General features: G+C 45.0%; 1 protein-coding gene across 7 annotated transcripts in view; it reads left to right on the top strand.

Moving 5' to 3' along the window:
* Positions 1-16,410, top strand: part of SGCD (sarcoglycan delta) — a 448,968-nt gene that overhangs the window by 97,719 nt on the left and 334,839 nt on the right. For 3 of the 7 annotated variants that reach the window (XM_087753650.1, XM_087753654.1, XM_087753640.1), the window contains exon 1: positions 5,021-5,155. The exons of 2 other annotated variants lie outside the window; for them this stretch is intronic. The gene's annotated coding sequence lies outside the window, so the exon portion shown is untranslated. Of the gene's footprint in view, positions 1-3,916; positions 4,005-5,020; positions 5,156-7,635; positions 7,694-16,410 lie in introns of those variants that run through there. 2 more of the 7 variants (XM_087753643.1, XM_087753648.1) reach the window with 2 other exon arrangements.

Raw genomic sequence — 16,410 nt, 5'->3', positions numbered from 1 at the left:
TCTTTGAAACCTCCCCTGCCTCCAAGCCCCGGTGGATGAGGATTTTCTGTGCGTGCCTCCTTCTCTGCCCTTGTTTAAAGCTGGTTTTGGCAAGTGAGTTCCAGAGGGGCAAGCGCGCCCGGGGCCCGGCTGTGGTGCTGCAGGGGCGGAGATGGTGCGACTGCGACCATCGCGAGGCTCCTGCAGCAGGTGTTGAGAGCCCATCAGCAGTGTGCCTTGGGTACCTGGGCTGTGGCTGGAATTAGTACCGATTCCCAGCTGGGCCAGTAGCTCCCTTGGCTCTTATGGGAGAAGGGGGGAGGCCAGCAAACAGCAGAAGCAATCTAATTTTAGCTCCCTGATGTTGGGCCAGCTTCTGCTAACTTCAGCGTCAACGGCAAAACCGACATTAATTTGAGTGGGAAAAGGACTGAACCCAAATTACTATATGCTGGCCTGTGTAATTATCTTTATTGGCTGATAGGGGAGGAAGACCTTATTCACTCAATGCATTTCTATGGCTGCCTGGCTGCGCTCCAGTGATGCACCAGCCTCTGAACAGACGGGCTGGGAGAGGGGGACGGGAATGCTGTACCTCTTCATGAGGGGCTGTAATTCACTGTCATCCCCAAATGATTAAATCCTGCTTATTTCAAACTGACAGATAATGGAGTAACACCCACAACTACGGTAGGTAAGATTTACCTCCAGGTGCTTGTGGAAAAACTTCTCCTATTGAGTCCAAAGTTCAAAATCCTGATCCCTGTGAAGCAGCCACAGAGGAAAGCATGTAGGTTTTAGTCAGTGTTAAACATTGCATTTCTAGACTGGTAAAAGGAGCAAAAATTTAAGAAAATGGCTAAATGCTTAGAAGCACGAGAAGACAGGGCAGCTTTGCTAAGTGCTAGTGATGGACATAAAATAAAGAGAAATCCTATTTGGCAGCACAGACAATCTGCTGGGGTTGGCAGTCTGAAACCTGCTCCACGTTAATTGTTTTCTTCTCCAATAAACCAATGTATTGATTAGGGTAAGCAGAAAGGATCAGTCCCAATGGAGCTCTACAGGGCATTTTACCACACTGCTTAGTTCAAATGGTCAGAGTTGATATTCATGTGTTTTCCTCTGCTGAGCAAACTGGATATGACAGAAGACAATGTAATTTAGGGTTTTTTCTTCTTTCTGAAAATGAATTGCTACATGTGATTTCATATGCTCACACTTGCAGATTCATGGGGAGTCCCAAAATCTAATTTCCATTGTGCCGGCTCCTGTTTAGCACAGACCTGATTTTGCAACTTTTAAATAAATTCTCTTGACAAAACAATATTATGGCGTATTGAAACAAAGCAGACATTTTAATAGAAGCATGCTGAATAATCAGTTCTTCCTGAAAGCACTCATCGATGTTAACTTCGTGATAGCTAAATGATCAGTTAAAGTAAGCAACGTAGGCCTAAGATGGCATAGAAATGTAGAGTCGTTCCTGACCGTTGTGGGGGTTCTCCAATGCTCTTGAATCTCCCTGTTTGCTATGAGAGGGTGCACAAATGATTTGCAATTGAGAGGCCTCTCTAGCTGGTTTACTCCTCTTAATAATAATGCATGTCAAGGACACCAAGATGCAAACCAGGCCAGGCAAGCTCATAGGAAGGAGGCCACCACGGTGGATGCCGTCAATAATCTTCCTGCAAAGACTATAGCGATTCTTTAGGCTAGTCTTCTTTAGCTGGCCATCTGCTTTGCATTCCCTGGTGGTACTTCGGTTTGGATCTCCGGTTTGTTTGTCATTTCTGTCTCCCACTTTATTATTTCCAGAGCCAAGTGAATTGCTGCCAATGCCAATGCAATGAGATTGCATTGTGAGCTTTGCGAAATGGTATACTCTTTTTTTTTTTTTTTTATCTTGATGCCTCAGCTCCTGGAATTAGTTGATTATGTTAGAATCCCAGCATTCACTAAAAAAAAAAAAAGGGGGGGGGGAAAAAAAGAAAGAGAAAGGAAAAAAAAAGTGTGGATCTCTGCTCCTCATGAACTAAGGAAAAAGCCTGAAAAAAAAAGGATCCCTGCTGACTTAGTAATCACAAGCCAAATAAAAAGAGGCTTTTTTTTTCCCCCAACATCAGACTGTTTTACAGACAATCATCCTATTTCTGAGTCTCTCACTCACAGTTTTTGAGTGCTGGGTGCTGGCAAACCTGAGCAGCAGCTGTTCATTTCTAAAGGCAGGGAAAATAAGTAGAGTCATCTCTAACAGGAAAAGTTACTTTATCTTTGCCTGTGCTGCCTTCGCCCCTGCCCCTGCAGCGCACTCGGGCCGCTGGTCCGTGCAGCACGGGGAACCCTTTGCAGAAGCTTGAAGAACAGCTTACATCCCAGTTAAGTCCCAGTGAGAAATGGGAGGACAAGAGTTTGCGTTAACCAGAACCGTGATTCCCTTGAGGTCAGGAGCAGCAGCTGCTGCTGTCACTGACCTCATAACTTTAAATAATCTTAGCTATGGCTGTACGGCATTTGCGTGTTCGTGGCACATCTGAAATGTGATTAGGGCTTGCCCAGTCCTGGAGTGGAGACTGTCACTTTTTCCCCAGCTTGGGGATATATTTGGGATGCAATTACTGGAGCCAGGAAGGGGCCATAATTTATATTTCAGTTTGCCTGGTATACTCTTTTCTTACTTTTATTTTTCTGTGGGAAAAGAGATGACACTTAAGACTGATTTTAACAAAATATATTTGTTGGTCTGGATTTTTCATCACTCTGGGCTGGGGCCTTAGGGAAACATATTTGCTTTTACTGCTTTTTCCGGTAACTAAATGGAATTAGCATTCCCTGCCATTGCTGGCCAACTGGATCCAGTGCAAAGTGCAAATCAGTGCAAATGAAGGACAACAACTCCCATGAATTTGCAGGAGGGAAGAATTAAAAATGAAAAGAATAATAAAAAAGAAAATGAAGAGCCATAGGTTAAATTTGTTGCTGGCCTGACTTGATGAAATTTATGGTGCCTGATACTTCCCAATGTTGCTGATGTGCTTTTATTTTCTTTTGGTCTGTCAAATTTCTTCAGTACTTTCACTTTTTTTGTAGCTGGAGATGAGATGAACACAGAAATTTTCCATATAACCTACAAGAAGTAGGAGTGCCTGTCTAGAGGCGTGTGTATAGGGCAGGACCTTCCTGCACTTCCCAGGCGCTGCTCAAAAGCACTCGTCGTCGTTTGCAAGCTTTTTAGATGGGCAACAACTTCACTAGGCTGTCAAACTGTCTGATACTGAGAGAGAAAAAAGAAAATTCTTGCTAGTTAATTGGGCTTTTTATATTTCATTTAATTTCATCTGGTGCTGTTTTAGCGATAGTGAGGTTCAGTGGCCCAGTGAACCTGTGATTCACTCTGTGAATCACAAAGTAAAAGACCCCAGCCAACTCTTGATAAAGTTTTGTAAGAATCAAATTTCTATTCTGCCAATTATTAACTTTATAGTCTAGTAGTAACAACTCAATTAAGTTGGCAGAAGCAATCCCTCTGATTTTTGTATCCATACTTCTGTTTAAGTTGTTCCAGGGTTCATCAATAATCATTCCTCTTCCTCAGAAAAGAAAAAAGCCCAAGTCCTTAACCTGGAGGGAGGGAAGGAGATCTGAAACAGGATAATATCTTCAGCTGGGGTTTTGGTTTTTAACTGTACCCCCTGCTTAATGTCATTTAGTTGGGTACTGATTTTACAGACGTCTGATGAACCAAAACCCGGCACTTCCTTGGAACGTTAAGGGAAGCGAGGGGCCTGGGCTCACAGAGGGAAGGAAGAGCAGCAAGCGGGCATGTGATGGACAGGTTCTCCATGAACACAAGCATAACCTGTCCTGGCAAACAGCCGTCAGTAGCTACTGACGTTATTGCAAACTCTTTCAATTTTCTACCTTGATCCTTAGCTCCAGAATCAAAACGTGGAAGGAAAGCATTCATTGCCATCTGGTAAAACCAAAGCATTTGCATACAGTGGCAAAACAACCAACATTTTAAGGTAGGAAAAACCTCATTTCCACTGATCCCCTCTCGAACACATGAAACTCAATGGGAAAATGAGCCCTGTTGCTACTGAAGCCCTTGTACCACGCGCTGGGTAGCCAAGTGCCTGCTGCCGCGGTGATGCTTTGCAGGTTGGGCACTCAGGGACCTGAGGGCTGGGATGTTGAGGGTATTTCAGTGCAGCCAGAAGGAGGGTGGGCTGCTCAGGATTAAATGAGCAATAAACTTTGCTTCCCTGATTTTTGCTGGATCCTTTGAAAAAATTGCACTGGCTTCTCTTAACCTTCCCAAGAGCAGCAGGGAAGGATGGCCCTGGAAGTGCCCTCCCGTGCCAGCCATGCCCGGGTTGGGTCCGCTCAGGTCCTGGGGGGAATATGTGGAGCGGGTGGGTGTGCTGCACATGGTGGCTGCTGCAGCCTGATGCCCCCCAGCCAGGCCATCCGCTTCTCCCAGTGACGATCACAGCGATGAGCTCCTTGGAGAGAGAGGCTGCTTGGCTGCTGGCCACAGCCTGCTTTGCTGAAAGGCTTTGGTAGGGAGAGGGATGGGGGAAAAGGAGGAGGAGGAGGAAAAAAAAAAAAAATAAAAAAGGAGGCAGAGAGAGAAAATGTGGGGGGAAATGGGGGAGGGGGAAGAAAAAGGGAGGGGAAAAAGGGGGATGGGGAAAATGGGAGGGAATGGCGAAAAAAGAGAAGGGGAGAAATGAGGAAACGGGAGGAAAGTGGGGTGAAAAGGGGGAAAAAGGAGAAAAGGGGGGTGAAAGGAAAAAGGAATAAAAGGGGGGGAAGGGAGGAGGAAAGCACAAAGACATCGGAGCGGAGCAGAGCAGGGCGCTCCCGCTGCCGCTGGGTGCGGCGCCCCGCGGCGGGGCCGGGGCCGGCGGAGGCGCGGGCGGGGCGGGGCGGGGCGGGCGCAGCCGGGCCCGGGCCCGCCCCCGCCCCCCCCCCCCCGGCGGGGCCGGGGCGCCGCGGCCGCGTGTGGGAGGCGGCGCGGCTCTGCGCCGCGGCGTGAGGCAGCGCCGCGCCCCCGCTGCCGGAGGAGCCGCTCCGCCGCCGGCCGGCCCCGCGCTCCCGCCCCCCCGGCGGCCCCGGCGGCATGATCTCCTGAGGGGCCGAGCCCGCGCCCCTCGCCCGCCCCGCCGCCCAGGTGAGTGCCGCGCCGAGCCCCGCGGGGATGCCCGGGCGGGGATGCCCGGGCGGCTCCGCGCTGCCCAGCGCTGCCCAGCCCCGCTCTCGGACTTAGCGGAGTTTCGGGGTTTGGCCGGAGCTGCCCTTCGCGGGGTGCCCACCTCACCTCACCCAGCCCGGCCGCCCCGGGTACGGGTCGCGATACCCCCGCGCATCCCTCCCTCGCAGCGCGGTGGCTCCGTGTTTCCCTTCCCGGGGGGAAAAGTGGCTCTTTGCGGCGGGAGGATGCTGCCTGGCCCTCCGGCAGGCTCGGCCGAGCTTTGCGGGGGGTGTGCGTGTGATGTGGCGGGGGGGATGGCGGGGCTCCCGCGGCCGTGGGGAAGGGACTTTTGGAAGTGCCCCGCCGGCGCTCCCCGGGGCCGCCGCGCAGGTGATGCCGCCGGCCGGAGCCGATGGGCTGAATGTTAAAAGGGTGCATGTGCGGGGGCTGCGGAGAGGGGAAATTCAGCAGCACCTCGGGAGCAGCAGGTGAAAACAAGCAGAAATCTGGCTGAATCATAAAAAAAAAAAAAAAAAAAAAAAGCAGCTGTGGGAGCGCCCGGCCGGGCGAGGGATGCGGCTGGGTTACCCGGGCGGGTACCGGCGGGGGCGACCAACAGGTGCGGCGGCCGTGGCTGCCCCGGCCCCGGGGGAGGCGGCCCCGGCCCCGGCCGCTTCCCCTGGGCTGGACCGCGCTGCCCCGAACCCCTGCTCTGGAGCCGGGCTTGTGCTTCGCTGCTGAGCTCTTGGAGATGCAAACTTCTGGCTATGAGATACTGCGTCCATGAGAGGCTAGAGCTCAAGTGTTTCCTGCATCGATTGTTATTTTTTCCTGTTGGAACAATGTATCCAGTAACAAAAACTTTCTAAGAGAAGTAATGGATTTTCAATGAGAAGCTCCTTTCCCTAAGTATTACAGAATTTCCCAGGCTTGTTGGTTGTATTGACAATGCACTTAATTTTCTGGTGGTCCTCTTAGGGAGTAGCTAGTGCAGAAGATGCATTTTGGTCTGCAGCATTAAGAATGTTTGTTGAAGTGTCTTTGCTTTAGCATTTGTGAACTTCAGGTATAATATGTAAAAGGCAAAAAAAAAAAAAAAAGTCAAACAGAAATATATATCAGACTATGAAAGGGCATGAAGCCCACAGATCCAAGTACTTCCTCTTAAGTCAACTTTTAAACCAGCTTCTCCCTAGACAGCAATTCCCATTTTTCAAGGGGAGAAAGGATGGGTGAAATTGAATTGTCCAAATTAAGTCAAAATGAATTGCTTAATATTCAGAGGGGTTGATAAATGGACCATTAAATCAACACTTGCATAGTGTCTCATTGAAAAGAAAAATGAGCAACTCTCAGTTGTGTTCTGGGCAGAACAGGTCAGCCAGTGACGTTACTGCATTAGTGTGCTGAACTGAGTCCTTCTGCTATCGGATATATTTGCTCTGTGACATTACACAGGCATGGGAACGAGCTCTTGTGCCTTGTGCTAGGAGGAATAGCATCTGCGATAAATGACCATCATCGTCCCAGCTTCATCTCAAAGGAGAGAAATCCTGGTTATGTTTCATTTGGCATAAATTAACATAATTCCATTGACTTCTCATGTTGATGTATATCTGTTGAGAATCCACTCCTGTATTTCAAACTACTTTTTTTTTTTTTTCTTCTTCCTGAGGAAGAGCTATGTTTTCAATGCCAGTTTGAGGAAAAAATTATACTGATAAATGAAAAATGAGAGTCATCATTTTGAAACAAGCCAGACAAGATTCCTTATAATAAAAGCTCTTTTGAGAGCATCACCTCTCAGTAAAACAGTGCGTGAACTTTCCTTCTAAACCCTCTGATTACTACAGGCACAGCTGTTGCAATATTCTGGTTGCCACTGAAAAATTACTGTTGTCTTTGCCCCTCGAAGTCCGTGAAATTCTTGTGTTGGAGCGCACCGAGGATGTTGACTCTATCCTTATTGTGCGTTCTGGAAACTTCTAACACTTTGTTTGAAGAATCAATGATCGTATGCCCCTGATGTGTTTTATTTGCACCTCTTTGCTTTTGCAGGTAACTTAGAATAGCTAATTTTGCTTAAAGTTTTTAAAACTTAAGAAGTGACAGCTCTTTTGTTTTGTGCATTCAAACTGAGTATTACAAAGAGGAAATTATGGAGATACTTTTTTTTTTTCTTTAAATGCTCAGAGAAACAGATTATCCAGGCTCCAGCTGAAAGTGGGTTTGTAAATTGACTCCTGACTCCTGAAAGCTCCCTGCCTTCATTGCGTTTGGCTGAGAGAGTCTGTATGCAAACCTGCAGACAGGCAGGGCCATTTATTCAGGTGTTTATAATTATATAGAAGTGTCTTATGTAACGTGGTCTGGTGCTCTTTATTTAATGTGACGTGTGTGGCCACAGCACGCATGCACGGATCCTCGAGGTGATGGGTTATTAGCTGGGTGCAGTAGAAGTTGCTTGAATGCATAAGGACCTTTGTATCATCTGTGATGAAGCAGGTGGACAAGTAGGTGTGTTTTCCTCATGGGAGAAGAGGTTCTGGATCTGGAAATGCCTTTACATAGTGTCCGATGGTGGTGTGCGTTTGTCAAATGTTTTGCTGTTCTTAAGGGCTCGGGTAGCTGTAAGTATTTCTGTGCACCAGCAATGTTTGGTTAGGCTAGTCTGTCTTTGCTTCTCATCATTCTCAAGAATAAAAGAAGTAAAAAGTTTTTTTTCTGAAAACCAACCGTGCCTTGTAAGGTTATCCTGCTGCTTCTCCTTCCTTGCTTGCTATTTTTCTTTGAAATCATAATGCATTTCTTTAGTTCTTTTGATAAAGACTTGAACTCAGGCTTGCTGGGAAATGGTCACTCTATGCTGAGAAAGTGCTGGCATCTTATTGACTTATTTTGGGAATACTGGAGAAAAATAGAAGAGATTCACTTCCATTGATTAAAACCTCCGGGGCAATCTTCTAACACTGCGGTTCTCTAGGTGAAAAATTAACTTTCTCCTTTGTCTACTCTTGCTTTTATTTCATTTGTGAGAATCCCAGGCTCTGTTACCAGTTTACATCAAGTCCCTTAGGTGTGCTTGAAGTGGAAAGTACCTCAGCCTAAAAGCTCGCACACACTGTCGCCCTCGGAGCCCATTTGTCTCTGGCCACAGTAGATACGCCTCGATACCGTCAGCCCCCAGAACCCTAACGGAGGCAGGATTTGCACTAGCCCATGGTTCCTCACCCGGGAAATGTTTCCTGAGTTATCGTCAAAAAAATAATTAACAGCTACCTCAGTGCTTTTCCAGAGGTTTTGGCAAGATGGCACTTTAGGTGTAGCTTAATGACAAACTTTGATTTATGAAGTAACTGAAAATGTTTGAATTTTTGCATCTGGAGTGAAAGCACAGGAACTTTTTGCATTTCCTCTGCAGCTTTCCAGCATGATGTGCAGCTAACAACTTGTCTCATTGATTTTAATAAGAGATTTTTGCTGAATATGCCTGGAGTAGTTTGAAAACATACTGTTAACTTTTGTTTGGGGCAGTAGGTTACTAAACACAGTAAAGAACTTCACAATGTCTTTTAAAATAACCTTGAAAAACCTCATGTCTTAACTACTTTTTACACTCCTCTCCTTCGAGGGTTTAAGATGGATCCTATGGGAAAGCTGGTATTTTTTTTTTTGTTTGGGGCTAAATATTGAAAAGAAACATAATGCTTTTCCCAGCCCACTGATCAAGGGCTGGCACGATTCGTGTGTCTGTGTGTTTTCCCTGTGAATTCTGTGCTTTTTTCCCCTCTACCTCGATCAGCTGTGCTCAGTAACGGCTCACCTGGACATGGCTTGTATCCGACTTGTTTTGAAATGGTTCAGAAAGATCCCATTGACATTACTAGGCACTGGGTCATGCTTGAAGTCTTGCCATTCTTGTGTCAAGCCACCTTTTTTCTTTCCTTTTTTTTCTTTTATTTTTCCCCCCTCCTTGATTTCTGACATTTTTAGCTGCTGTTCTGTTGAATGTGAGTTGAATGTGAGTACAGCTAGTGAACATGGATGTGTGGTGGTTTTTTTTTTTTGTTGTTTTTTTTGCCTTTGAAAGGGAGTCTTGCTTTGCACTAAAGATGGAGCACCAGGGTGATAACCTGCTCCTCTGCTTAGCAAGGGAGGATACTGGTTCCTCATGGAGGTGAAAACTTGGTAAAATCTCGACATTGCCACTCAGTTTAGCCAGAGAATCTGATAGGGGCACTGGGGTTTTATTATTTTTATTTTTTAATTTAATGATGGCTTTAAGAATCTGGTGCTGTATAGAAAGCTCCCTGAATCTAGTGCATTGTTAAATGGTAAGCTGGTAGTATTGAGTTATGGTAGTATTCCCATTATTGCCCCTCTTTGTCCCAAGGGAACGGTAGGGTTTGTCAGGCTGGGTGTTGGAGAACTGCTGTGAATGCAGAAGAGCAGTGCTGGGACCACATCCAGGGAGTTGCTGTCCGCTGCTGGGATGAGCCAAGATCTGCTAGGATCACCCCAGCAGCTGAAATGTCGGTATAGTGGTTTTATCCATTTCTTGTATGGAAGACGTGAGCAATAAGACAGGCTCATTTCTTCTTTGGAGACGTGGCAGCCAGGGCTAACCATTTAGTTAAAATCTTTCCTGCCTTCTCTGGAGATTTGTGTGGTTCATAGCTATCGCTGGCCACCAGCTGATGTACTGGTTTCCACACGTGAGCAGGTACTTGGCCCACGGGCGCTTGCACCAGCTCAGTTGCCGCTCTGCAGACCTGGGCTCACCCCGGTGTTAAGCTACAGTGGCTGGCAGCTATGGCCTGGCTTGCTGTGCATCTCTGCTGGTGAGGTGGGAGCGCGGGGCTGAGCAGATCTCTGTGGCTGTTTTTCCTTTTTTCTGATGTTAGCCTGAGAAATAAAGTTTGTTCCTGTGCAACACTGACATGACTCAAAGACCTCTCGCTGCAAGGCTGCTCTGTTATTCTCTGTAGTGCTTGGATTGCTCAGCAGAGGGAGAACAGACCGTATCGCACAAGGCACCCAAAAATGCCAGCAGCCAGAGCCACATCGCTCTGACTGATGGTGGGGAAAGGAGTCCCAAAGCCTCCCTCCCTGCTTGAGGTTTTATTTTTTTTCCTCTCTTCTTGTTTTAAAGCTCAGAGCTAGGCTGTGATTTTCTTCACCTCTTGATCAAAAGTAGTTGCTTCAATCTTAGATTAATGGACTATTTCAGATGGCAGAGTAGGTGGCTGTGCCAGAAAAGATGTGTCCAAATCCACGAAGCAGTGCGCCTGAAAAATCTTGTAGATCCATGTGCTTCCTAAATATTCAGGAGCTTTCCTGAATGTTTAGGAAGAAATGCCAGAGTTGGCCTTTAGTGACTGAAGCTTTACCGCACATCCAGAGATACACAAAACAAAGAAAACAGGACCAAAACCAAGCCCCTTGAACTAGTTGAAATTCAAGCAGCAAGTAATCCACATGCCAGATCTTTAACTGTCGTAAATCAGCGTAGCTCCATGACTTCCCCGGCACTGTGCCAGTCTGCCGCTAGCTGGAGGGTTGGCCTACTGTTTTTTGGGGGGGAAGGTTTGAGCAAAAGATTGTCACTGAGGGTTTTTTTTTGTTTGTTTGGTATTTTTGAGGATGGGAAAGGTATTTGGTTAAAGAGTAAAATCTGTGCTCAGGCAAATAGTATGGTTCAGTAGAGGATTGCTCCCCTGTAGCATACTGTGCAGAAATCCGGAAGAATTAGACGTTTGTTTTTTGTCAGAGATGTCAGTTTAATGTGATAAGAAAACAGCTGTTAAAACGCCGCCAGATAAAAGCAAGATGATAAGCATAAAGGGGGAAAAAAATGATGGGAAGTTCCTGCAATTGGATCGAATAAGGCAGTGGTGTGGAGAACCAGCTCGTTCCCTGTCTGCCCCTGACCCAGTGGGTGTCATGGTCTGCTTCAGCAGGGCCGTGTTCTTCAGAGCAGGGAATGTTAGTGCTCTTACACCACTTAAATCAATGAGGTGCCATTTATTCAGGCTTTTAGTAGGTAGAGCAAATTAAGCCACTCGCCCTGGTAGCGCGAGGCAGTTTAAGTGGAGTCGGGCTCCAAACGCTCTCCCCTGCTTGCTCAAGGGGCATGACCCAACTCTGCGCTGGACACTTTCTAAATAAATGGAAGTGTTCTTTTAAAGCATGAACTGAGAGTCTGCGGAGGATGACGATACGGGTCTTAACCCTCTTTTAGACACGGAATTGTGCCCAACTGGCAAACGTAGAATGTGCTACTCGGAAAGCAAAAAGAGCATCGTTTGGAGGTGCCTGTGTGCCACCTCCCAGGGAAGGCGCTCTCATCTCCCGCTCTGGCTTGTAAAACCAAATTCAAACCAGAGCCAGCCCTTAGTTTGCTTTCCAGTTCTTACCTGCCCTGCAAACTGGTTATGAAGAGTCTGCATTTCCATTCCTGCCTCCAAATGCAGCTAGCTCTGCTGCACTGTTAGAGACCGATCTCCATCCTTGCCTCCAGCCCAGCTCTGCCAGGTCCTTCCCAGTGCACAAACTGCCTGTATCGCCTTCACCTATCAGCTGTGCTCTGCGAGGAGCAGGCGGTGGGGGCGATCATATCGAGCTGATGCTATTAACGGCAGGAGAAACACCTCTCTCTGGAGGAGAGTTCATCTCTGCTGGATAATGAGCTCTGTTTCGCTCAGGACTGAATTGCTGCTGTATGGATCACAGCAAAGCACAAATGAGGATGCAGCGCTGGGCACTTCCTACAGCCTCTCTTATACATAGCAAATAGCTAATTAAATGAGAGCTGGTTTGAGCTGTTGGACTGCTGCTAGCCTGACTTCTTATAGAAGAATCTTGTGCAGCTTGTCTTGCTCCAGTAACTTTTTGAAGTCTCTCAAAACTGTGCGTCGCAGCAACCTCCCGCTTTTATTCTGACTTTTAGACTGTTGCAAGTGTGCCATCTGAAGAGTGGAGTTGGGGAGCGAAGCTTCAGCTATACTGAGAGTTGTCCATGTATATGTACAAAATGCATAGCCATGGCGTGGGGTATGGGAGCCTTTCTATGACTTAAAGAATAACCTGTAAATCTCTCTGTTTATATATATATATATATTTGAATTACAAAATTGTTTATGCAGAAAGCATAAACTTTTTTTGGGTCATCAGCATGAGCAGCCTTGGTCCTCTTGCAACTTATTTTATGACTGTAAATGGGGTGTAAGTGGATTTTCTACCTTATGCTGTTTGTCTGAAGGAGGATAAAATTCACTCGTTACTGTCACGCTTGGGTAAAACAGTAACCCTGAATTTTAGCAGTTTTACATTATCAAGTTTACAGATATCCCAACTTTCAAATTTCATCTTTTAGTATACATGCCTTCTCAACGAAGTGAATCCAAGATAAACTTTAGAGCAAGAATTATACCTTATTTAACCTGACTACTTTTTACTTTGTTTCAGTAACACCAAAGAAGAATCTTACAGAGTACGGCTCAGTTTTCTGCTTTCACGTTGGTCCTGAATAGCTGAATTATTTTGCAGTGGTGTTCACAGAGCTTGCACTAGCATTTCGTAGAAAATCATTAGCTGTATTACTGTTTCAGCATAGGCACTGGGAAATACACTTCTATCTGTTCCTGCTTAACAGTGTGTGCTACAAAAGGCTTGCCTTGCATGTTCCGAAACATGATTAATTTTGGGGGGGTAATGATGAAACTGCAGTGCTTTGATCAGAGGTTGATTATTTTACGCTCTGCCAGAAATGGATACTTAAAAGGAGATATTAGATCTGAATGAGATATTCAAGAGCAAGTTATAGGGTTGAATTAGCTAATAGGGAAGAGGCCAATCCTACTGCAACTGGTGTCAATGAAAATACCGGGAGCGGAGTCAGGCATGCAGTAATTAATTACCAACAGATGATGGTTTTTGAAGGTGTGAATAAAAGATTTGATGTTTTGGTTGAATTGTCTGAAAACCAAATTTGTTATATATCCTTCTTTTATCCTGTTCTTTGTTCCCCTTCTTTCTGGCTGACTTCAGCAGTGGAGCTCTTCAACTGCTGAGCAGCAGGCACTTCTAAATTCCTCTGCCCAAGTGGGTATCTCTTTGACAGTTATGGCATGGACCCTTATGCAGGCTGATGCGATGTGCTGTTACGTGCTTTAATTTCACATTTTGAAAATAATTTTGAAGGCGGGCATTTTATTTACTGGTTTAGACAAAAAGCACCTACACACAAATTCTTGAGTGTTACGGTAATGATGTTTTCTGTTAACAGGTCTTTCCTGGAAGAGCTTTGTGAAGTCAGAGGTGAATAATTTTAAGTACCATATTTAACAATCTTCTTATTACTGATGTGGAGGATATTATAGTTGAGTCAGAAGTGGAAAAAAATGTTGCAATTCAGAGTTTGGAGGAGGGAGGCAGGGCGTGCGCATTGTACAGCCAGTGTGCCCTAGCAGAGGTGGGATCTCCTTGTGGCGCTGTCCTGGACTGAGAGCCCTCTTCAGCGCCTCACCAACCTCTGATGTGCTCTTACAGACTTTGACTTAACCCTGGCATGGTCCTCTGCCATGACTTCTCGCTCCTTCTTTCAGGGCTGGTCTTGTTCCTCATAGTGGATTGGTTAGACGACTTCTAATAATGTTTCATACTTTGGTAGTTTAGGTGCTCTGCAAAGCCAGGCGTCTCCCTTTGTGCAGGCTCAGGAGTTCATAGCTTGTTCCTGGTTCCCCCCAAGCTTTTCAGCCAGCTTGAACCTGCATCTTTGGGCTCCAACAGCATAAATTGTCTGATGGACTCGGTGTTCTAACCCAACCTGTGTATAGTATGTGGTATTTTAGATCTCTGTTCAGTGCTGTGTTTACTGCTTCCTATGTATACTCTTCATATACAAAAGTTGGTTTTTCTTGCAGCCTGTAGAGGAAAAAACCCAGAAGGTGCGGCTTTTCAGATGGAAATAGAAAATACAGTGTTGGGCTGAACTTGGACCCGTCCTTTTAGGATGGGAGATGGCATAGGTGAATCGAGAATTTTTTCTTTTCTAACTTACCAGGCAACTTGAATCTAATCTACTCCATAATTTCAAGCCTCATATGATATTTCCTATTTGTTACCCTAATAAGACCAAAGGTAAAATTTTATGGCACATTGTGAGCCAAATGGTTAACTACTTATTTAATATCTTTGCTTCCAGGGCAGATGGAAATGAGAAGTGTCTCTTACAAATCGCAGCCCAATTAATACAATTTATCTAAACATGCTCTGACTTACCCTACTAGCACTTCACAAGAAAGTAGAAATTGTCCTTACTATTTCTAAGGCTTTTTACTGTTTAGAAATAATTTTGGTCTTCTGATCCATCATAGTTGCATGTCTTTGTACGTTTTCTTTTCAAGATGGGATAACCAGAAATATATGCATTTTTAAGATGCAGATAAATCATGAGTTTATTTTGTTCTGTAATGGTATTTTGTATTTCAGTCTTGATGTCTTTCCTGAAAAGTTCTGAAATGATTTGCTTTTTTTTGGTTGCTGCTGAGCTGATGTTTCCAGAAAACTGTCTGTAATGACTACATCTCTTTTCTGCATTAGAACAGTTAATTCACAGCCTGTCAGTCTGTGTGGACAGTCATACTCTTTTTTTTTTTTTTTTTTCAGTGCAATATTTTGCATTTATTAACATTTAATTTACTCTGTCATTTTGCTGTCCAATCACAGTGTCTTGAGATTCTTCCACAGCTTTCATGTTAGTTATAATTCTGCCTATTCTTAATCATTCTGTTTTGGCAGTGAAGTTTGGCACTTCATTACCTCCCTCCCCCTTCTCAGACCCTTAATGGGTATATGGATTAGTACAGGTCTCAGCACAGATGCTGAGATGATTTGTTAACAGCCTCCCATCATTGTGACAAATGATTTTATTTTTCTTCCCTGTATTTCTGTTAGGTTTTTTTTTTGCTAGTTCTTGATCCTTAAGATGCCCTTTCTTTCTATCCCACCATAGCCTACCTTTTTTTAAGGCTGTTTTTAAGATTCTTTGAGACTCCTTGCTGAAGGGTTTGGGAAAAGCCACATGCACTGCAGCAGCTACATGCATACCATGACACCTTATTCACGTGCTTGTTAACTCCTTCAGGGAAGTCTACCAGATTTGTTGTGCGTGACTGCTGGCTGCAAACCCTCTAACTCTTCCCGAGTATGTAATGCACCTGCTGATTCTATTCTTTATTATATTTTCTATCAATTTTTATTGTATTGAAGTTAAACTCAGTGTTCTGTATCTTGGAACATTTGGCTCTTTTATGAAATGTTCAACTGTGGAAAGCCAATGAAAGAAATGGGATATGTTTTACATAATATTTTGTGGATATTGTAGTTTTGGTTTTATTTTTTGTCCTGCTCTGAACTGCAACATTACAGCTTTGTTCAGTGTTGTGGGGTCAGAATCAAAAATGATGAAAAAGATAGGTCTGCATCACTGCTATGTCACCATGGTGTTACTGTTCACTGCATGACACTGCCGAATTTCACCATGAAAATTTTCAAAGCGGTGCCCTGAGGTGTACAAGATGAGACTTTATCAATGGTAATAAGCCTTAACGTATTTATTGTGAGGAATAAATCGAACACTATAACTCACGTTGACTGAAACCAAATGTTGTATTACATTTTTAAGCCATTCTTGTATATAGCAGTATCAAGACTGCTATCTGCATGGCCAGCAAAGGAGCTTTAATGAGTGTTTCAAGTTTTAAAGGTTCCAGAAATAAAACTTACAAGTTGGGAAAAGAAGATACTTTTATTTTACTCTCTACATCTTTGTTCATTGCCCTACAAAACTCTAACGGAATACCAGTACTGCAGGCTTCTGTTGCCAGCATTTGTCACTAGCCTTGTATTGTAACTCTGTTTTATGGAAAATTTCATGTTAGAAGCTTACCTATGTTCTCAGCAGGAGAATCTGAAATATATATATATGAAGTCCTGTAATGAAAAGCAGTGGGAGAAAACTACAGTCCTTGTAAATACCCACCTTGGAAGGGGCCAGCTGACGTTCCCGAATCCTTCCTTTTTTGTGCTGTTGGTCTCTCGTGAAGCACCAGGTTGTGGTGGGTACATGTTCCTTGTGACCTTTATGTGCTAATAGAGCTATCAAACCTCTCTGCTGTAGCAGCAGAAAGCATTTACTCGCTAAATTGTCATCTTGTTCACCGAAGGGTGGG

This window comes from Nipponia nippon, unplaced genomic scaffold (assembly GCF_047370975.1).
Source record: "Nipponia nippon isolate SJK-2023a ecotype South Korea unplaced genomic scaffold, ASM4737097v1 scaffold_17, whole genome shotgun sequence".
Lineage (NCBI taxonomy): Eukaryota > Metazoa > Chordata > Aves > Pelecaniformes > Threskiornithidae > Nipponia > Nipponia nippon.
The sequence above is the reverse complement of the archived record's forward strand: the minus strand, read 5'-3'. Positions and strand labels throughout refer to the sequence as shown.